We start from the raw sequence: 23,051 nt of genomic DNA on the forward strand, positions 1-23,051 counted from the left end.
TAGAACAGGCAGACACTAGTCATGGGCATACCTCTTCAAAACAAAATAGATGTGTCTCATTCGTTTTAATTCATTTTGCTTTGAAAATAATAGTGAAATTGGAATGGAATGAAAGCACATGGGAATAAATTCATTTCAGTTTGTTTTGGTTTTGTATTGATTTCTAAGGAGGCCCATGCAATCTTCTGATGCATAAATGTTCCATGATATGTCCCAGCTCAGTTTGGGGACATAACTTAATCCTGTGTGCAATATCTTTTAAATTTGATTTATTTATTTTTAATTGTCTTGGGATGAAAAAGACTTATGTATCAGACATTGTTATTAGCAAGGACCTAAATTTAATAGCTACTATCTTTTATGAACATCAGGATAATTCTTCTTTACAAAGGGATATAGGAAGACTGCTCTGCTCTGCTTTGGTACCATATATTCAGAGGTAGACAGCCTTTGAACATGGAGGGTCTATTTTTAGCCATTATGGTTCATAGCTGATGATAGGCTTGTCTACCATTGATATATCTAATTCTTGATATGGGACATAAGAGAAGCCCTGCTGGATGAGATCAGGAAAGATTCATGAGATCTAGCATCTTGTTTTCCCTAGTAGCTTGGCTCTTGTGCCATTATAGTCTGGGCAGCTATAGGGCAGTGATCTGGATAAATGCAAGTGTGATTTGCTGCAGCCATTTCTTGAAGGCCAGTCTAGGCAGCAGGCTTTATTCAAGAATATAGTGAAATGAAGCAATCTGGGTACACTGCCAAAAGTGGGGCTTAAGAGCCCCCTTTAAAAAATCTGCACCCAAGTGCGTTTTATTCTTGGTTCACTCCCCAACACGCACAGTTCTTTTTCTTCATTGCTCTTTCCTGCATTTGTCAGAGCACCTTGACTAAGTCATACATTCTGTGAACATTTCTAGCCCTTACAAGGTACTGATCACTATAAAATGAACATGCTCAGGCTATTGCAGGTAATAAGGATCTGGGAGCTTGATTAAGCCATGAACCACAGACTGAATGCAAAAAAGAAACTGGAAAGCAAAATAGGCAGATCTGTGGATTCAAAGACACGTGCAGTCTCTACAACATATTTATTTAACTTGGATGTTCCAAATGGCACATAACTCTTTGTATGTCTACTCAGAAGTAAGCCCCATTGGGTTAAATACACCAACTCCTATGTAAATGTGTATAGGCTTGCAGCCTTATGGTACAATTGTGTATTGGCCTTATGTTGGCAGATCTCATGATCCACCAGTGCAAAGGCAGGACCAATGGAGCTGCACCCACTTTGCTGTGAAGTCTTTTTCATCATCATCATCTTCATCATCTACTAACAGCAAATTCAGGTGATGGCTAAGGGTTGATCAGGTTGTAAGCAAAATGGGGCCACATAAGGCAATCAATGCGTAGAATAAAATAAAAAGTGAAGGGATTCCCCCCCCCCAAACCACAACATGATATAGGCTGAGCATGTTCAGTGGCCCAAAGCCACAGTATGTTGAGTGGCAGTTCGAAAACCAACAGCAGCAGACTATGAAAGGCGAGAGGGACTTGACCTGCTTGAACCTTTAATGGCTGGGGTGGGCATTAGGGTTGAAGAGCTGCAACATTTTGTTGCAAGTCCTTCTTGTATAGTGTAATTTCCTGGTCAGTAACTAGTTTTCCTGATGGGCCGCTTTGAGAAGTGAGTTCAATGGACCAGTGCCTTACTGCCCAATGGCACCCATCCTCCCACATTGCATTGGGTGCAGTGCACCCAAAGCCACACTGCATTGTATGGAGGAAGTTAGAAGGCTGGAGGTCTCCAAGATAAGGTGACATTTGTTCCCTTGCCCCAGGGAAACACCAGCTGCCACAATGGGTCTATTCAGACCTGCGTGAGCTGAGTAGCTGACGTAAATCCAAATGGACCCATGTCAGCAGATGGGGACTTCTGGGGATAAGATTCAGCATGTGTGGCTGCTGCTGATCCTGCCCCCTCCTAGGCCTGATCCACTCACCCCATCCCCATCACCACCCTCCCCATTACAGGCCTCCTCCATTCTTCCCCTACCCTGTTCCACCTCTGCCCTGTTCAGTGTGGAACCTTCCATGGCATGCGCTACTCCTTCCACCGATGTGTGTAGGCTGGTGAGGGCATTCAGAGTGATGTTCACTCTGGCAACTGCTATGCCATCACAAAGTGCTTTATGGCAGTCTTTTGATGGCTAGCACTTGGGCAACACTTGCTGCACCAGCCTGGGCACTGCAGAGGATTGCACTATTAACCTCTCCCCCCCCCCCAAGTTCTGCAAGTCCAGCAACCCACCCTCGGGGAAAGAATGAGGTCTCAGCCCCTGGCCCTGTTCATGTTTCTAGGAAGAGACCTTATCCTGAGTCCAACTAGAGGTCCATCTAGTTCCGCACTGTTGTCACAGCCTGGGGGCTGGCTGCTCTCCAGGATCTCAGGCAGGAATTTATCTCTATCTGACGTGGAGATGTCACAACAGATTGAACCTGGGACAGCCTGCATGCCAAGCAGGGGCTCTGCTACTGAGCTGTGACCCTTCCCTGCACACCACTGCAGAGTTTACATATGTACGAATGATGTACATGGTTGAGCTTGTTTGTGCATGTGGGACCAGCAAGTTCTGGTCCAGCAAGTTCTGTTGTCACAACAACACTTTTTTCATATCTCTTTTGCCTTTAGGTAGTCAGAGTTGGTGTGGGAGAATGCAAGCAGTCAGCAAGGTTGAATTTGACTTCAGTTGCTGGCTCCTACTATATTTAATTCATCCAAAATACAGTTACGGGTTAACCTCAGACTGAACTTCAGCAAATGAATAATAATTAAGAAAAAGGTGTAACCAAACACAGAACATGAAATTTTACTTAAGCACAGAAGTTCCTTCAGCTAAAATGTTGGATTTGCTTTTTCTTTTTTTCTTTTATGTAACGATCATCACAAATTAATAATGAATTTATCAGATGAATGTAATTGTTTCTGTAAGGTACAGTGTGTATCTTACAAGGTTTTAATCTTTCTTGGTATTTATAGCTAACAGTTTGCAATAAGTTCACTTAAAAAAACAACAATCAGTCAATAATTCTGAACTCAGATAAGGGTGCCCAACTCATTTTCACTTCTTATACATGCTATACATGCTGTTGTTGGTGAAAGGAAAAGGTCAAAGATGAGAGCCTTACGCTTGAAATGAAAGGTAGAAAAATCTATGATGGCATCTCTGGGTGTCTTAACCTGGAATGCCTTTCTTTCTGTGCAGGCATTTGTATTATGGATTCCAAGGCTCATGAGAACCATGAGTTACAAATGTGCAGGGGGACTCTGCCATCTTGCCACAGATGCGAGAAAGGAAATCTACAAATCTATTTCATATTGGGTGATATTATTTGTAATATAGTGAGCTCTTGGTATCCACAGAGGATCCGCAAAATCTGCGGGTCCTGAATCCATGGATACGGAAGGCCAACCTGTGCTTTGAAAAGGTTTTGTGTGGTTCAGCTTCTCTATGACAGCAATTATTCAGAAAAAAAGGTCAGTTTACAGGAAGAGCCACCCTGAACAGCTTTCCAGGAATCCAAGGGTCTGGTGACATGTTTAGCAACTCTTAAGGCTCAGGATCTTTTTCTGCAATCAATGCTCTGAACTCACATCACCCTTTCTGTAAATACAACTTGTTTCGTATGAAAATGGGAAGTTGACTGCAGGTCTTTTCTTGTACATAAAATTTTACATGGGCTTTTAGGTGATATACATACAGGTTGAGTCTCATTATTCGCAAGAGTTCTGTTCCCAGAACTCACCTGGATGGCAAAAATTGCACAAAGCAAATCAATTTAAAAAACAAACTTCCTTTGCTGGGTGATTTAAAAACAGCCTTACGGACCTTTGTAATGCTAAGACAGCATTAGTTAGAACTGGCAACCCCAATCACAAGACATAGGATGTCTCAACACTACTCCTCTATCCAGCAATACACACTGCTGCCAACAGGAAGCTGGGAATCAGTGTCTGCCCTGCATGGCTCCTAGCTTAAGTCCCATGAGGCCTGATGCTTACACAGGATGTGTCTAATATTGAATCATGTGGTGTTTTGCATTGCCTTATCTTAAATGACCCAGGCAAGCTTTGAATTGTGGGCTTTTAAAAAACACAACAGTAGCAGCACTGAATTTCCAGCACTTTAATCAGCTTAGTCATATTAACTGCCAGACCATTTGCAATTAATTATCCAATTAGTTAGGCTATTTCCAAGGTAAAGGCAAGACAATTCCCTTGTTATTAATGCTCTAAAAATACTCTACTTTGCTCAGTGTATTCACTTCCAATGAGATGTATCTCTTTCAGGTATTGCATGTTAAGGCAAATTGGTTCATTGGCCTTTAATTCCTTAAATTGTAGCAAATTCCTAACAGAAGATATGCATTGGACTTATTAACTTGTTTTATGCAGTGTTAAGTTATAATGGGCACAATCTAGTCAAAGTCTACTCAAATCACACTGATTCCAAACAGAGTGTGTTTAAAATTTTTCCTATTGAAATCAATGCAGTTTGGGTTGGATCATGTCATACATTTTCTTACAGACATGCTAGTTGCTAAAATCAGAAAGCAAACAAGTTACTGTGTAGGAGGGAAGCTCGTCCTCATAAAGTCTCTTACTGTGATAGGGACAAAAAAGGTATAAAATGGAGCAGAAAAGAAATGGGCGAAGGAAAGGTTTGAATCTCCCATGGATGTACAGAAGTTCACATTTTGCTTTCAGAAGATTTAAATACCAATCAGTCTTCAAGCCCTTCTTGGATTGCATAGTTCAAGTGGTAAGACTACAAAGCTGCTTCCTTTCAAGCAATTAAAGCAATTGCTATGGCAACCTTAAGGCTAAATCATTCAGAGTTCCATCAAAATTGCTAAGTGAAAGCTATTGCTTGAAGACTTTTCAAATTAGCAAACACAGCAATCAGCAATAGGTTAGAGCAGCAGTGGCTTAATTAAACCAGAAGCAAAAGACCCATCAAGTCTGACAGGCACCGAGTGGGGAGAGAGATTTGGAACATTCCAGTCCTCTTCCCAAACTCAGCCATCATCAACCCCACACCTGCTCACCATCCCAGAACCAGAGAAGCCAGCCTGATCCTGGTCAGCTGTTCCTATAAGAGCAATAGCCTCAGTGATGGGGAAGAGGTGAAGGTCAGGAGAACTTTGATGCATGCCCATTCTCTGTCATTTAAACCATTAACACAACTGGTGCCACATGTGAAATCAGGTCTCCTTTTCTCATGCCCTACTCTTGTTACCAGATACCAACCATAGTCTCTAACCTAAAGCCTTGAATTATAAGAGAAAGGTAGGGGGCTCTTAAAGAAATCCATGAACCTCCTCCAGAATACCCCAGTTTTAATTAATCATTCCTCCTTTTAACATTCTAAAAACAATAGATAAGGGAACCACCAGAAGAGGTAAAGGGGACAGATAGTTTAACTACAACTAATTCAAGAATGCTTCCCCTCATTCTGTGTCAAAAACTAAGGTGAGGAGAAAACATTTTCTCCTATGCTGCATTTTGTCCTATACTGCTTTGCCCCCTGAATGTGTGTGTGTGTGTGTGCACGCGCGCGCGCACGTAGTATTTCAGAAACATTTTATTTCTTTCTCCACAATGCTTGAACTGCCTTCAGAAGGGACATTCCAGAGGGAGAACCTTTATCTAATCTTACGATACCTATATGAGCATTAGTATTATATGGGGTGATGTGTATTTTTGCTGCAAATGCCAAGTTGTCCCTAAGTTCCACACATTACTTTTCCCTGTAAGAATGAATGGTAGCCATTAACTTCTATATAACAGAAAATGAAATTGCAGTGGGCGCATAGTCAGGTTCAGGATAAAGCTGTGGGGAAAAAAAAACAAAAAACTCATTCACAGTGAAACTGAATTATACAATGTGCTTTATATAGACTGCAAAATAAAACAAGGAAGTGGTCATGGAAGCTTAGGCAGGGAGACATAAAACAACAAGATATGAAAAGAAGCTAATGAGAAGTCTGATTAAAGTAGGGGAGAACAATCTACAAGCATTTAGAACTGAAACCCCTGCTAACTGGGTAAGAGGCACTTTTTAAGTGGGTGCTTTTCTTTTATTTAGCAGGGTGAGAGTAACTGGCCCTCCTCACCCCAGCATTGTCTTTTCTAGTGGCTGTCTGCTGGTGTTCTTTTGCATCCTTTTAGATTGTGAGCCCTTTGGGGACAGGGAGTCATTAGTTTGATTTTCTCTGTAAACCGCTTTGTGAACTTTCTGTTGAAAAGTGGTATATAAATACTGTTAATAATAATTTAGAACTGAATAGGTGACTGCTGCCCCTATGGGTGGAGATGAACACATACGAAGTCACAACCACAGTTACGTACTATAAAGATCTACTTTGCATGCTGTTACTCTTCCAGCACCCCCTCTCTGCCTCTCAGAACCCTGGCCAGAAAAAGTAAAATCTCCTAATGTAGCCTGAATTCTGTTTCTTGGTCACATGGGAGCGTGACAGATTGTTCAGAGAGAAGTATGGAATGTGGGCAATTGACTCCTATGAATATGATGTACAGATAACCAGTAACTTACATATATGGGGCATGATTATCCTGTTCACACTGCACTCAGTTGAAAGCTCTATGCTTGGTTATAAACCAAGCATTTCAAAGAGCCAGGCCAGTAATGATCAGAAACTTCCTTCCCCACATTCTATTAAATTGATAATGGCTCTGGCTAGAATCCTGCTCAGCTAGGGTGCTTAAATACCATTGACTTCAGTGGGTCTGGCATAGCCTAAAACTGTGCAAATTGCCTCCTCTGAAAGTGCCTCCAGCAGTTTAAAAAAAAAATCCTTGGTTAAAACTACTGTAACCCCTGCTAGATTGTCTCTGCCGTCTTATTCAGAGCCGAGTTCCATGCTGTGCATCTAATTTAATTGTGTAGTAATAAAGAGCAACGAAGTTTATGAATAATTCCTCCAGAGTTTTCATCTGAGCTACAGTTTTGAAGAAAAGCAGGCATCCTTGCAGAAAGGGAAGGAAGCAACATCTTGGTCACAATCAGAACAAATATGGGGCAGTCTTATGCTGGAGATCACTGGAGGCCAGGGCCCATGAGAATGAGGTGCAGGGGGTAAATTGTACCTGGGCCCAGGGTCAGAAAGCTAAAGGAGGGAAGTCAGATATTTTGGTGGGATCTCATAAAATGCACGTATTTGTGTGAAGACTAGCATTCACATTTTGGGTAAGCCTACATAGTTTTACTCATATATATTTTAATTTGTAGAAATCCAGTGGAGAAGGGAAAGGGCACAAAAGAAACTTTGTATGCACGATAAAATTCCTCTTGGAGGCCCTGCACTTCCCCATCCCCAAGTAGGGCAGCCTTTTATAGGGTCTGTAAGCCTTTTACAGGGTCCTGAGGCATCTGGTGGGCCACTGTGAGATACAGGAAGCAGGACTAGATGGACATTTGGCCTGATCCAGTGGGGCTCTTCTTATGTTCTTATGAATGAGACCTGGAGACTAGTGGGAGGCAAGCAGCTTGCTCCGGGGTCACTGGCAAAAAAAGGCCAATACCATTCTTATTTTTTCCCTTCATGGGTCACACTGAAGGACTTTGTTGCCAGCAGACTCCAAGGGAGCAGGGCTGTGCTGGGGCACCCACTCCCAGCAGGAAAGTCCAGTCTGGCACCCAGAGGGGTGGGTGGATGAACAAATAACATCTACAGCTTTTCCAGTGCTCAGTATATGTGACCAGTATAGGGGATATGGGGAGCCTTGCTCCTGCCCCCCCCCCCCGCAGCTCCTGGGAATCTCGTGCAAGATTTCTTAGGGGAATGACGGAGCTGAATGGAACCAGGACCAACCAAAATCCATTGCATATAGAGACATAACTAGAAAAAAACCCTGTGCCTGGCAGCAAACTCTGAGATCCCTTTGCCAGAGGGGGGAAAATGTGCTTTTTCCTGGTAACTGGTGGTCTGAGCAAGGGAGAGATGACAGTCTATGCAGGAGAGGGAGGGAGGGGGAGAGAGATTTGTGAATGAGGTTTGTGGGTCTGCTGAGCCTTGAGACTTCATTTCCCAAGAAGCCCTGCTGTGATCTGAAAGGGGCAGGAAGCCTTGGTGGAGGGCTGGGGAAAGGAGGGAACCCAAAGGCCTGAGCGCAGAGGGAGAGGGAAGGCCTAGATGCAGGTGTGTGCAGGAGGCCCAATGAAGGATGGAAGTGGCAGGCCCTTGACTGTGGGGAGAGGAAGGAAGAAGCAGAGCTGTGAATCTTGGTTGCCTTGGGGAAGCCCATGAGAGAAGGGCCTGTTGGGGTCTCCTTCTGTACCTGCGGAGTGTGTCCCGGTTGGACTGGCAGCCACAGGCACCTGGTTGCTGCACAGGCATCTTCTGCAGCCCCCTTTGGGTTCCTATTCCCCCCCCCCCCGGCCTTGCCTACCCTATTAAATCATCTGCTCTCATGAACCAGGTATCAGGGGGATTGCTGGAACCCAACCAGTGTCAGTGCAGAGAAGCAAAGCTCCTCTCCCAAGTGTCCTCCCAACCAAGACTATACGGCTGCATTCATATTTTGGTTGGAACAGTGTACTTCAACCTTGGGGTTCAACCTTCAACCTTGTATCAACACTGGGATACACCCAAGGTTCCTATTCAAACCTTAACAATTCAATTCAATGTTAATTCAATTCAACCATGGTTTGAATTAATTCAACTTAATTCAAACCATGGTTTGAAGTGGTTTGTCAAACTATGGTTTATGGTAACTATAGTAAGGTATTACATTAGCATTTACCATGGTGAAGACAGTTTCCTCCTTTAAGAACATAAGAAGAACCCCACTGGATCAGGCCATAGGCCCATCTAGTCCAGCTTCCTGTATCTCACAGTGGCCCACCAAATGCCCCAGGGAGCACACAATACAACAAGAGACCTGCATCCTTTCCGATCTTTCCGATGAGGAAATAGATCTTTCCGATGAGGATTGTATTGAAACAACTCTTTGAAAACAGAGACCAAGGTTGGTTAAGAAATTTTTGCATGGACAAGCTAATTTTAGAAGCAGCTTTCAGGTCCTTTTAATAATACATTCCAAAGAGCGTAATTTCTTTATAAATTGGCCAGTGCTCATCTGGAGCAGAGAACAGTGCATAGCTCTTAATAAATCAAATCAAAGACCACACAGCGGTGGGATGGGAAAATCAAGGAATGAAGAGGCCACAGCACAGAAAGTCAGCAGGGCACAGAAAAGGTTAATCTTGAATCTCTCTAGTCCATGTGGGGGATTGAGTTTAAGGTGGTTCTTATCACTCTGTATGGCATACCACTGGGTTACCCCACCTGTTCATAATTTGTCAAATTTGTTTTAGGGTCTGGGCCTGCCATACATAGAAAATTTAGGATGGGTTTGTTCATGTTTTTTTTTCCCTCCATGAAACAAGAATGATCAGTCCTGTCAACCAATTTGTTACCAGCTTCTAATACCAAAAATATGTGTTTGAGAAAAAGGGCTACTGGAGACAATAAAGAGCTAAAACAAGTCTCAAACAAAGGACTTGGGGGAATCTTTTTTTTGCAGAAACAGAGATGAACAGGGAACTTTGTCACACTCACTCTGAAAACTGGAATTGTTGCGGAGGAACAATTAGGACTTCGTCTATTTTTCCAGCAGTGTCTATGGTAATTCAAAGAAATAAAAGGGTGTATTGAGATACCTAAGATTACGCTGTGGTTGCATTAGCCTCCTTGATAGCCCGCTAATTGTTTCCCTACAGATATGATGGATGCCATGCTGATACCTAGTTGCTGGTGTCCCTGGGGCCAAGATCTAGACTGGAGTACCTATGGCACCCCTGCCTAGCCAGTGAGTAGTGCATTGGGCACTGGCACAACCTGTGGCATGGCTGGCATGGCCAGATGGACATTCTGATGGGCATGGGCCCTTGACCAGTGTCAACCCCCCTGGCCATCTTTAATGACTAGAAATGGTTGCAAAGTCTTGACTATACTTTGCCAGCTGAAAAGATAACTCTAGACTGGTTTGATTAATATTACAGTATGTCTGTAGAACCGTAATCGACTAGCATAAACTCTAGACTGAGTGTTACCAAACCGTCCCAGCTTTGTCACTGCACGAGGCAGAAGCTGCTCTTGCTCCTGCGTAAAGACTTGCCATATCTTTAATGTACATAAAGTCTTCAAACTGGTGCCCATGCACCATGAGTGCCGTGCACTCTCTGGGTAGCTGGTCCTATCTATTGTGCTGTTTCACAGGCTCAGGAATTCAAAAGCTAGGGACCACATCTGATTTCACATAGACTAGAAGAAAAAACAATATTTACCTGTAATTCTTGTTCTTGATCTGAAGCATAGGATAAAATATAAGGGGGGAATTATATAAGATAGATTGATGAAATGTATATGCAAGAGATCATGTATTGTATTAAACAATATCTGGGTTTGTGTAAAGATCAGTTTCAATGGCTGTAATTCTAGTGTAACACACTATCCAGTGAGTAAACCTTACTGAACCCAATGGACTTACTTCTGAACTAGGATTGTGCTGAAAGAAATTCAAATTCCTTGCAAATACAGGAGATAAATACAGGCTTGCAAATACAGGAGATAAAGCTGGAGCTTTCTATCTTGATTGCACTGCAATACTTCTGACTGCTGAAGAGGCAAGTCTTAAAAAAAAATACTGCACTGAGACTTATCTTTTCCACAGTGAACCTGGGGCAAGTATACTTGTGGCTTCTACAACTGGCAGGTATAAACCGTAAAACTGAGGAACCAAGGGTCAGCACATAGGAAACATGTTTGGATGAATATAAATCTGCATTTTGATGGCAGCTGATTCACACTCTAAATAATTTCATGGACCTGCTTCAGATGCTATAAAACCTTCCTATGCAGGATGTCCAGATGAAAATAACATCTGAGCTGGTAGGATGGAACCACACTGGCTGGTACTACTTCTGCAGTGTATGAATAGGGCAGCCTTTTTTTCTGGGAAAAAACACATTTTTTGTTTGGGAAAAACACACACATTTCTGGGAAGCAGTACCTATCAATGTGGCCTAGTCAGGTCAGGTGTTGCTTCTTCCCACATGGCTGTGTGTATGGAATGCTCCTTGTGGAAGATTGGGGGGGGGGGTGTGAACCTGAATTGCACTTAGATATCAACACTCATGCTTCTGTTCCCACAGGTTTGTAATTTCTGTGCTAGACTCTTATTATCTTACGTTGGGTAGATGTACCCAAAAATTATTTTGTCGTGATGAAATGTGCATGGAACCGGACCTTGTGAATGCATACACTACATGACTGACTGCTCTGACATCTTGTGACAAGTTCAATTCAGTAAGATGATGGTTGTCTGCATCCATCTTTAACAGAGTCTTTCAAAAATCACCATTGGTGTGAAAGGATTGGGCTGGGCTGGGCTGGGGCACCTCCATTATGAGGAAAAGCATGTTTGGGGCTCTTCAGTCTAGAAAAAAGGCGACTAAGGGGGGGGGACATGATTGAGACATACAATATTATGCAGGGGATGGATAGAGTGGATACAGGATAGATATTGTGTAATTAGTCTGTGGAACCCCTTGCCACAGGATGTGGTGATGGCATCTGGCTTAGATGCTTTAAAAAGGGGACTGGATAGCTTTCTGGAGGAAAGGTTACAAGCCATGATGGGTATGTGCAACCTCCTGGTTTTAGAAGTAGCCTACCCCAGAATGCCAGATGCAAGGAAGTGGCACCAGGGTGCAGGTCCCTTGTTGTCTTGTGTGCTCCCTGAGGCATCTGGTGGGCCACTGTGATATACAGGAAGCTGAACTAGATGAACCTTTGGCCAGCGGGGCTCTTCTTATTTTCTTATGATGGGCAGCTAGGTCTCTAATTTATTCATCTTGTTTATCTAGCAGTTCTAAAGGGTGATACCTTTGGAGCTATATTTTTGGTTTTTTCTTCTTAATGCCTTCTACTGAAGTGGGTACTCTAGCATTACCTACTGTAAGATGAGAAAGGCAGATTATTATAAATATTGTATGCAAATACATAAACTCTGATCCATATATACTATAAGTCCAAATTGCTTTTCGTGTTATCTACCACTGGCAGATGGAAGGGGCCAGGCAGCTCCTGTATTATGTATTATTCAGCGGGTAGATTATTTTCTGTTTGTGAACGAAATGGGAGCAACAGGTTGGGTTCTTTGGCTCTGCGTTTTGTACAGAATGAAGAGCTCACAGCGCTTTATATTCTCCTCTTCCACATTCACATTCGCAGTGAGCTGACTCTATAAGGAGCATTTTCCTGGACACCGGCATTAAAATGGAAACCTAGAAATACTAGCAATAATGCTTCCGCAGTGAGCCATGAGACTGAGCTGTTGTTGGCAACCTTCAGTCTCGAGAGACTATGGTATCGCGCTCTGAAAGGTGGTTCTGGCACAGCGTCTAGTGTGGCTGAAAAGGCCAATTCGGGAGTGACAATCCCTTCCACAACGGGAGCAAGTGCAGTCTGTCCCTGGTCTGTCTCCCCGGCTATGGGCCTTCCTTCTTTGCCTCTTAGCCTCAGACTGTTGGCCAAGTGTCTCTTCAAACTGGGAAAGGCCATACTGCACAGCCTGCCTCCAAGCGGGCCGCTCAGAGGCCAGGGTTTCCCACTTGTTGAGGTCCACTCCTAAGGCCTTCAGATCCCTCTTGCAGATGTCCTTGTATCGCAGCTGTGGTCTACCTGTAGGGCGCTTTCCTTGCACGAGTTCTCCATAGAGGAGATCCTTTGGGATCCGGCCATCATCCATTCTCACGACATGACCGAGCCAACGCAGGCGTCTCTGTTTCAGCAGTGCATACATGCTAGGGATTCCAGCACGTTCCAGGACTGTGTTGTTTGGAACTTTGTCCTGCCAGGTGATGCCGAGAATGCGTCGGAGGCAGCGCATGTGGAAAGCGTTCAGTTTCCTCTCCTGTTGTGAGCGAAGAGTCCATGACTCGCTGCAGTACAGAAGTGTACTCAGGACGCAAGCTCTGTAGACCTGGATCTTGGTATGTTCCGACAGCTTCTTGTTGGACCAGACTCTCTTTGTGAGTCTGGAAAACGTGGTAGCTGCTTTACCGATGCGTTTGTTTAGTTCAGTATCGAGAGAAAGAGTGTCTGAGATCGTTGAGCCAAGGTACACAAAGTCATGGACAACCTCCAGTTCATGCTCAGAGATTGTAATGGAGGGAGATGAGTCCACATCCTGAACCATGACCTGTGTTTTCTTCAGGCTGATCGTCAGTCCAAAATCTTGGCAGGCCTTGCAAAAACGATCCATGAGCTGCTGGAGATCTTTGGCAGAGTGGGTAGTGACAGCTGCATCGTCGGCAGTCACGCAGACATTTCAGCTGGACTTTGGACTTTGCTCTCAGTCTGGAGAGGTTGAAGAGCTTTCCGTCTGATCTGGTCCGGAGATAGATGTCTTCTGTTGCGGTTCCAAAGGCCTGCTTCAGCAGGACAGCGAAGAAAATCCCAAACAAGGTTGGTGCAAGAACACAGCCCTGCTTCACACCGCTTCGGATGTCAAAGGGGTCTGATGTGGAGCCATCAAAGACAACAGTGCCCTTCATGTCCTTGTGGAAGGATCTGATGATGCTGAGGAGCCTGGGTGGACATCCAATCTTGGGGAGAATCTTGAAGAGGCCATCCCTGCTGACCAGGTCGAAGGCCTTCGTGAGATCTATGAAGGCTATAAAGAGTGGCTGTCGCTGTTCCCTGCATTTCTCCTGCAGTTGTCTAAGGGAGAATACCATATCAGTGGTGGACCTGTTGGCTCGGAATCCGCACTGTGATTCTGGATAAACGCTCTCTGCAAGTACCTGGAGCCTCTTTAGTGCAACTCGGGCAAACAACTTTCCTACAACGCTAAGGAGAAAGATGCCACGGTAGTTATTGCAGTCACCCCTGTCGCCTTTGTTCTTGTACAGCATGATGATGTTTGCATCCCTCATGTCTTGAGGTACACCACCTTCTCTCCAGCAGAGACAGAGGATTTCATGCAGCTCAGTGACGATGATCTCTTTGCAGCATTTTAGGACTTCAGCAGGGATGCTGTCTTTTCCAGGTGCCTTGCCAAAGGCAAGGGAGTCCAGGGCCATGTGAAGTTCTTCTAGGGTTGATTCACTGTCAAGCTCCTCCAGCACAGGCAGGCACTCAATGTTGTTCAGCGCTTCTTCGGTGACTACATTTTCTCTGGAATATAGCTCAGAGTAGTGCTGCACCCAGCGTTCCATCTGCTGCGTCCGATCCTGGATGACCTCGCCTGTGGCAGACTTCAGAGGGGCAATTTTCTTCTGTGTTGGACCTAGGGCCTGCTTGATACCATCATACATCCCCTTGATGTTGCCCGTGTCAGCTGCTATCTGTATCTCGGAACAGAGCTGGAGCCAGTAGTCATTAGCACATCTGGCAGTCTGCTGGACTTTGCTGTGAGCAGCTCGGAGGACCTGCAGGTTGCGCTCACTGGGACAGGCCTTGTATGCTGCTTGAGCTCTCCTCTTTTCCTCAATGACTGGTGTCAACTCCTCAGAGTGGGCTTCAAACCAGTCTGCTGTCATGTTGGTCTTCTTGCCAAATATGGACAAGGCGTTGTAAACGGCATTCTTGAAATGTTCCCATCTGTTGGATGCGTTTGCATCGACCGGGCCTGGAAGAGATTCCTCAAGCGCTCGTGCAAATTCCTCCACTTTTCTCTGATCCCGGGTCTTGCTGGTATCAATGCGAGGTCTTCCTTCCTTTTTCGTGTGGTACAGTCGCTTTGTTTGCAGTTTCACTCTGCTGCACACCAGGGAATGGTCGGTGTCGCAAGCAGCACCCTGATAGCTGCGCGTGATCTTGATGCTGGGAAGGCTGGAGCATCTGGTGAGAATCAGGTTGAGCTGGTGCCAGTGCTTTGATCTTGGGTGTCTCCAGGAGACTCTGTGTTGGGGCTTCGTGTTGAAGAACGAAGATGGACATCGTCACCCTTCAAGAGATTAGGCTGCCAGATTCCGGATCTGTCAAGGAGAGAAATTTCTCATTTTTCTGGCAGGGAAAACCACCAAACGAAACCAGGGAACATGGTGTTGGCTTTGCGGTCAGAAATACCCTGCTGAAATCCATCATCCCACCTACTGTGGGAAGTGAAAGAATTTTGTCCCTGCAGCTCCAGTCATCAGCAGGACCTGTCACTCTCATCAGTGCTTATGCACCAACTCTGTCGTCTCCAGCAGAAGCCAAAGACAAATTCTATGATGACCTGGCCACCACTATCAAGAAGATCCCCGTAAAAGAGCCATTGTTCATCCTCGGCGATTTCAATGCTAGAATTGGTGCTGATAACAGTTCGTGGCCCACTTGCTTAGGTCAGTTCGGCACTGGGAAGATGAACGAAAATGGCCAACGCCTGCTAGAGTTTTGCTGTCTTCACGGTCTCTGTGTCAGCAACACAAGACTGAGCTATGAGTAGACATAAGACAGGCAAATCTGGTTGAGTCAAACTTGATCAGACCAATCAGATTTGCCATTTTGGCTTCCTTCAGGTAACCTTCTGGCTTACTAGCACCTATGACAAACATCTATTCAAGGAATACTTTACTAGTACATAACTGCGAAACCAGTATCCATGGTTTCAATTATCCGCGGTTCAAAAATCCCTCCATTGTTGCCTCCCACTGTGCAAATTGCTTTTCTGCTTCTGATTGGAACCTTCCTGTCACTCTTCCTGGTCTCCTGGCTTTTTGCTGACTGCAAAATGGAAAAGGGAAGTTGAAGAAGCACTCACAGGAAGCAAGGCGGCTAAAAAGAATGCAACGCTAAGCTCTTTGAACTCAATGATAAGTGTCACGGTTCTTTTCAGGCCTCTGCCTCTCTTCCTATGAGTGCTGCTGCCGCTGCTTCCATCTTCCATTTTGCAGTCAGCAAAGAGCCATAAGTTATATAAGTTTGTAGGTTTTCATGACCAGCAATAATCCAACAATTTAATATATCTTTATTCGGGTGAGAAGAACCTGGTTGTGTCAAAGAATTGGAATCCATGTTGTTAAAAAGTCCAACGTTTCGTTCTGTAACTTTTTCAGAACATCATCAGGGAAAAGCACCTAGACAGGACACATTGCTAGAGAGCAAGCAAGAAACAGCAGTTAAAAAACCCAGTACCCTCCAGGTGCTTAGAGTTCCATTTTACTGCTGCATTCTTAAAGCAAACCCATAAGTCATTTGTGTAATGGGGGGTGCAACTGGGGGAATTTTGAACGTTTGTGTAGAGTCCCCTTTTATCTGCGGTTTCTGTATCCGCAGGGCGGCATGGAACATATCCCCTGTGGATACTGGGGGGATGCCTGTATAGGCATTTGAGTCAACTTGCTCTGAGCAATTGTTCCTTGCATCAGGGTCTGTTTCATTTGTTTCCAAAACATGGCCAACCTGCAGTCTGGAATTCATTTTTTGGGGAAATACAGATATATAATTTTAACAATGGTGGAAGCGGTTTCATTTGCAGCTCTGTAAACACATATTTTTTTCTCTCCTGAAGGAAGCTTTGGAAATACAGTACTGTAGGTTTTTGGAATGGTTAAACTTGAATGTTGAAAAAGCTGAAGGTGGAGAGCACCTATTGGCTAGTGCCCATTCATGACCGAATCAAGTCTGCCTGATATATGAGAAGAAAGTTTGGTGTGAGGTCTGATTCAATTTGCTATTTAACTTGCCGGGTTGTCTCTCTGTATTGTCAATAGCAAAGACAAACTCAAATCACTGCAAAGGATAACTATGCTGTATAACAGCATATACAATACTATGTCTGCCTTCCCCAATGCATGCTCTGAAGTCTTGTTGATTTCAGTGAATTTTTTTGAGAGCAGAGCTGGAGTTTAAAAATGAAAAAATACTTTACATTAAAAAAAGAAAGAAAAATACTTAAATATTTAATATGAATACTTTAAAAAGATGCTAAATTAATTAAATGTATGGAAGAGTTATTTGTGAATAGACTGATCTTTTACAGATGTCCTCATGATGGAGGGGGGATTGTTCATAATGTATTCACTGACCAATTTCAGCCTGTGGGATGAACATGAATTCTCTAAGATTTTGTCTTGAGTGTTTGATCATTTCAGTCATATGGTATTATTTCCATATGGGAGGGCTTCCCCGGACCTCCTAATGCCTTATATGTCATTAAAAACATCACTTCCAGTTTCATGAAGAAAGTGGAAGTGATTTTTTTCCACTGTTGGGCTCAGTTTGAGCCCAGCAGAGGCTGTGGACATCTGTCTGCAGCCTTTGCTTGCTCAGAGGACACTGTGGAGGGTGTGAACATAGGGTGGCGGACCCAATCCGCAGATAAGTTAATCCATGGATCTGTGGATACAGGGGCCCCCTGTACACACTTGGAATTAAGTTCCATTGAACTTAGTGGGAGTTACTTTTGAATAGATACATATAGGATTGCACTGTAGATAACTTATTTTAAACCTACTAGTTCGTGAGTGCGCACGTACATGCATGCATGTGAATCTAAAGAGAAGAAATGCATATGTTTACTTATTAGATCTTGTCAACCTTTGCATATTAGGATAAAATTATATTGAAGTGAAATAAAATTATATCAGCTGTTGCCCAGATGTGATGATCTGCTTCTTCCTATGGTAGAATTTCAGATGCTCAAATGCACATTGAATACCAGTAAGCATTTAAAAAAAGACGATCCCCCTAAGCTGCCTTCCTTCATTCATAACCAGAAACAGAGCATGTCCCAGTGATTTCTGGGTAATTTAAAGTGTAGGACTGGTTTCACGAAGGATGGCAGCCTACAAAAAATGCTAGATAAATTATTACATATAATAGCAATTATTACAGGATGCAATTGACTTTGAAGAAAACATTGTCACAGCCAAATATCCCATATCTCGCTATTTTGGGACAATAGTTATTTTGGGTACTGATATTATGCTCTCATGAATCTCCCATTAATCGCAGTAGGGCTTGCTCTAGAAATGGTCCCAGTGGATTGCATCCTTCATTAGCAAGTGATTTCAGTCACCACACAGCATTTATTAAATATTTCATACCAAATCCAAACAGTGATTAGAAGGATCATAAAGCACATGCTTAGAATATTTCTAATCTAGCTATAGCGGCCATTGCGTATCATGGGATCTGTCTTTCAATTTATTTTATAAAGCTTTGTTTATTGAGCTTTATTTATTTTTAAGCCTTTCCTAAGAATAGGAAGCCCTTTGATGTCTGCTTTCAATATTTTAAAGCAATATATAAGGCAGTGGTTCTCAGACTCTCAGGGAGAGTTTGAGCTTCAGTATGTGTGTGCGAGGGCGGGGGGAAGGCAGTGACACGACCCACTGGATTGTGCCGCTTTGGAGAGGTACAGGGCTTGCTGCCACTTACCAGAGTCTGAATCAGCCTCCCGTAATGCGGGGAGCCCCTGTGCCAGCCTCCATAGGGCTCCCCACACTGCAGAGACCTTCAAAATCGTAATCGCGACCTCTTCCAGTTTTGTGTTTTCGAAACCAGAAGTGGTCATGATTGTGATTTTGAGAAACTCTGCATGTTGGGGAGCCCTGTGAAGGCTGGCGCAGGGGCTCCCTGAACTCCTGGGAGTCCGCTACAGGCTCTGGTAAGTGGCAGCAAGCCCTTATACCCCTCCAAAGTGGCATGATCCAGGTGGGTTGCGTTGTTGCCTTCCCCCTCCCCGCCCCTTAAGGGGGCAGACGCCAGGACTCTCTGGCTGGGGCATTGCAATGCCCCTGTTTGAGAACCACTGATATAAGGCAATTAGGCCATGTTACCCTGCACATGCCCAATCTCGTCTGATCATGGAAGCTAAGCAGGGTCAGGCCTGGTTAGTACTTGGATGGGAGACCGCCTGGGAATACCGGGTGCTGTAGGCTTAAACCATAGTCTTTCGAGACTGAAGGTTGCCAACCAATCATTTTAAAAAAGAAAGAAAGCTATTACCAGAAACCAGCAAAAGCAAAAGAATTCATACTTTGAAGATAAAGATCTATTCAGCTGGGATTTTCTGCAAGTCGTATAATTACTAGGGAAAAGGCATCCTAGTCAATCTCTTCTCTCCTGTAGCCTGTGAGTCTCCCTAAGTAGTCTTCCACCTTTTTCATGCCCCCATTCTGCCCACCCCCATTGCTATCTGCTCACTCCATTTCACCCCCTCCCTCTTTGGGAAGGTGCCCAAAAGAAACGTGGTACCTACTGATAAAATTCCTCTAAGAGGCCCTGGTGTTCAGTGTAGCCAAATATTCTTATTACAGAGAGAAGAAAAAGTTATCATGAAGCCTGGCACTAGGGAAAGCTATTTCAGCACAATTGCTAACAACCTGAGCAGGGCTGGGATACAATCTTCTGGTATCTGAAGGGATATACCCAGTGGTGTAGCTAAGGAGGTCGGGGGGTAGCAGTCACACCGGACAACAAGCTTTAGTGGGGCAACAAGCTGAGCTTGATACTACTAAATTGTGAAAAAAATACTAAAATTGTGAAAAAAAATTGGTTTGTATGAATAATACAATCTTGTTATATATTATTGGAAAGGTAATGTAATGCAGAATGCAATGGAACAAACCATATTGAAGTATCCTTATTCTATCAAAAGTTATGGCCAATTAACTAGAAAGTGAAAACATAACGGCCTTATGGAACAAAAAGTGGATTTTTTAAACTCAAAACCGACCTATGAGACTGATTATTCTGAGAGCCAATGGGATGTTATTGTGATACAGCATGGAACCAATAAGGTGTTAATATGTGTCAGGTCTCATTTCTACATATCATAATACAGTTACCCCGGCAAACTGGGTAAAGAGGCACTTTTAAGTGGTGCACCTCTTATATTTAGCAGGGGAGAATAACTGTTCCTCTTCACCCCAGCACAGTGTCTCGGACCAATAAGGAGCACACTTTTTATTTATTTACTTAATTAAATTTGATTTTGTTGTGGGGAGGGGAGTCCTACAAAATCTTTTTTGAGTCCAGGTACAAATAAGCTATGCCACTGACTGGGGGGGGGGAGGTGGCAGAGCAAGTGGGTGGTGAGCTTCTGGGGGGGGAGGCAGGGTTTCCCCCAATTTTCACTTTTTAAAAAGCCCGGGTGTGACATCACTTCCGGTTGTGACGTCACTTCCGGGGCATTATTTTGAGCTTGGCACCTGGCTACACGATCATTAGCTATACCACTGGGTATACCAGATGCCTCCCCCTTTCCCTGGTCCAGTGGTCTTCAATCTTTTTCATTCCTGCAAGTTGCCTCAACCCCACAACTGAGGCATAGCGACCCCATTGGGATCACAACCCCTAGGCTGAAGAAGACTGCTCTAAAGACTGCTCTAAATAGCATTATAAGATGGACTTTCCCAGGCCAATCTAGATAGAAAACTACACCACAGAGGGAAATAATTTTCAGTGTGTGTGTGTGCGCCCTGTGTGAGGAGGGGATCATGACCTGACTGAAGATTGGCTGGAGTAGTGCTGCCCTCCCCCTAGGACAAACCTGGAAGGCTGGCAACTCTTGAGTCAAACCTAGAAATGTTCAAGACCAGCAGTGTAGGTTTAAAAAAAAGATTTCAAGTTACACAACTTGTTACACAACTTGTCTCCTCATGTGGATTCTGGAATCTGGTTCCAGATCTCTCTAATATAGTGCAAGTTGACGGAATGTATGACCCACCAAGGTGATCTCAGCTCGCCAACTCAGCAGAGGTTCACCACAACTGATATGGCAGACCACTAACATTTCCCATGCTGGGTGTGGATTATAAACTGTGCAGGCCAATTTTCTATACTGACACTGTACATGTCTCAAGCTAATTTGATTGCAAATCCATAGGGAAAATGTAACCATACTCCTGCACTCAGTAAACCGTATATTACATTATTACACAGTTCTGAAAATGTACTCTGGTGGCTTAATTATAAGGTGCTATAATGGAAGATCAGAAAATCATCAGGTGGATGATATGGTGTTGGCAGTGATTCCATGTTTTGACAGCTGTTTGACAGCTCTGGGAAGGGCAGGTCTGGCTCCACAACTGTAATCAGTCAAGGCCAATGGAGACTCTGATGGACACCTGAGCTTCATTTTACCTTGATGGGACTTTGAGTGGACATGGAGTGAAGAGATGGCTCACCTGAGCCTAATTTGGACTTAATGGGACATACAAGGATAAAAGGCAGCTTCAGAAGGAGCAAAGCTACCTGACCCAGAGGCTACCTGACCCCAGACCTACAGGACAGACACGCGGGAGAAGGGGACTGCTAGGACTCTGCTGGAGGACACAGAAGAGAGGACTGCCAGAACCCTGCTGGAGGAGACACTCTGCTGGAGAGGACACAGAGGAGGGACTCTGCTGCAGAAGACTGAACTGGGAAGACTGGACTGTGCTTTGGAGACTGGATTGGACTTGGACTGGAGGCTTCAGACCTTTCCCCACTGAATTTTCCCCACTGGAGTTTTGGGGAGGGAAAGCCTCTGGACAAGAGGACTTGCAGGGAGTATGTGTGTTTGTAGCAATAAATTCTTGTTAATTGCTCAACTGATAAGGAGTTCTGCATTTCTTTGCACACCACAGCTGTTCTTGGAAAAGGAGGGTGTTAATTAGCCAAAAAGTGGGCATTAGAAGGGAGTTGGAATATTTGGACGGGACAAATTGGCATAGTTGGCAGGATAGGGAAAATTGGGATAGGACAAATTGGCGTAGTCGGCAGGATTGCAAGACCAGTGCAAAATGTGCAAATGAAATATGACAATGTTTAATGAGGTGTAAATAGGTGAAAATATATGAATCACTGCTTGAGATACTCTAAGGGTGAATTCCGACACATTCACTCTTTTTCTCTTGTTTTTTTTCCCTCTCAGCACATAATGCCTTTTGCTATTGAAAAAGATTCTGGAAGCCTGACAAAAGTTTGGTGGCCTCAGGGCCCATCACAGAACTGACCCTTTGAAATGACACATTTTCACAGGGTCCCACTTTAAAGTTACAATGTGCTAGGAAAAAGTGGGTCATCTGCATATACACTACAACTGCAGTTTCCCCCCCCCCAGCTGCATTAGTCAGTACGAAACCTTTGCCTCTAAAGTTTCATGAATATAGCGTACAGTGCCAGGATGTATCCTATAGCAGAACTGCTGACTTCACTAGTAGTTGAGCTTGGATGGTGCCTTTAAATTTTTTTTTTTTTAGCAGAGAAATTGTGTCAGGCTCAATGGGAGGCAAACTGAGAAATTTGCCTAGAGGCATATGCACCATTCTGCCCTGGCCCTAGAGGTAGATCAATAATGGATAGAACAGGTGTGTCAAACATAAGGCCCACACGCTGCATATGGATCATGGTAGCTCTTTATCCAGCCTATGTGCTGATTGGGCTCTCCCAGCACCACCCTTCCAGCAGCGTCTTGGGGGGGGCGGCAAACCAAGAGGGGTGAGGCGCAGAGAGAGAGAGAGAGATGTGATACTCGGGCTCTTCATATCTTGAAAATCAAGATTTGTATACTTTTCTCTTGTCATTTCTCATCAGTTCATATGTGAAGACAAAGTGCTTATTTCTGGTCATCATCTGCTTAATAATGTCCCTTCCTGCTTAATAAATGTCACTTCCAACCCTCAGCCATGAATGATAATTGGCCCACTTTATGAAATGACTTTGATACCCCTGGATTAGAGGGTACTGATGGATGGACAGACAGAAGAGGAGAGGGGGACAGACGGATGGATGGTAAGAGGGGAGAAAGGAGGACTGGACCAGCCTTCCAAGGAAGGAGGAGGGGCTTGTTTACTTCATTTCACTGGGTAAGGGGTGCCAGGTGACACAGATACTGAAAGTAAACATGCATTGGATTGTACTCTTTTATTTGGGATTATCTTTTTATCTCACCTTACATGTAGCAAGCAAAACTATGGCTCTGCTACCCTGTGGGATGTTCCAGGTGGGTGGCCATTGGTAAAAAAATTACCATTTGCAAATGG

At 44.2% G+C, this 23,051-nt stretch overlaps 1 protein-coding gene and 1 pseudogene across 2 annotated transcripts in view; one reads left to right on the forward strand and one right to left on the reverse strand.

Annotated features, from left to right (window-relative positions):
* Nucleotides 1–23,051, reverse strand: part of GABRB1 (gamma-aminobutyric acid type A receptor subunit beta1) — a 116,562-nt gene that overhangs the window by 59,399 nt on the left and 34,112 nt on the right. The gene's annotated exons all lie outside the window — the stretch shown is intronic.
* On the forward strand, nt 18,843–18,962 carry LOC136656336 (5S ribosomal RNA; annotated as a pseudogene).

Source organism: Tiliqua scincoides, chromosome 6, assembly GCF_035046505.1.
Source record: "Tiliqua scincoides isolate rTilSci1 chromosome 6, rTilSci1.hap2, whole genome shotgun sequence".
Taxonomy (NCBI): domain Eukaryota; kingdom Metazoa; phylum Chordata; class Lepidosauria; order Squamata; family Scincidae; genus Tiliqua; species Tiliqua scincoides.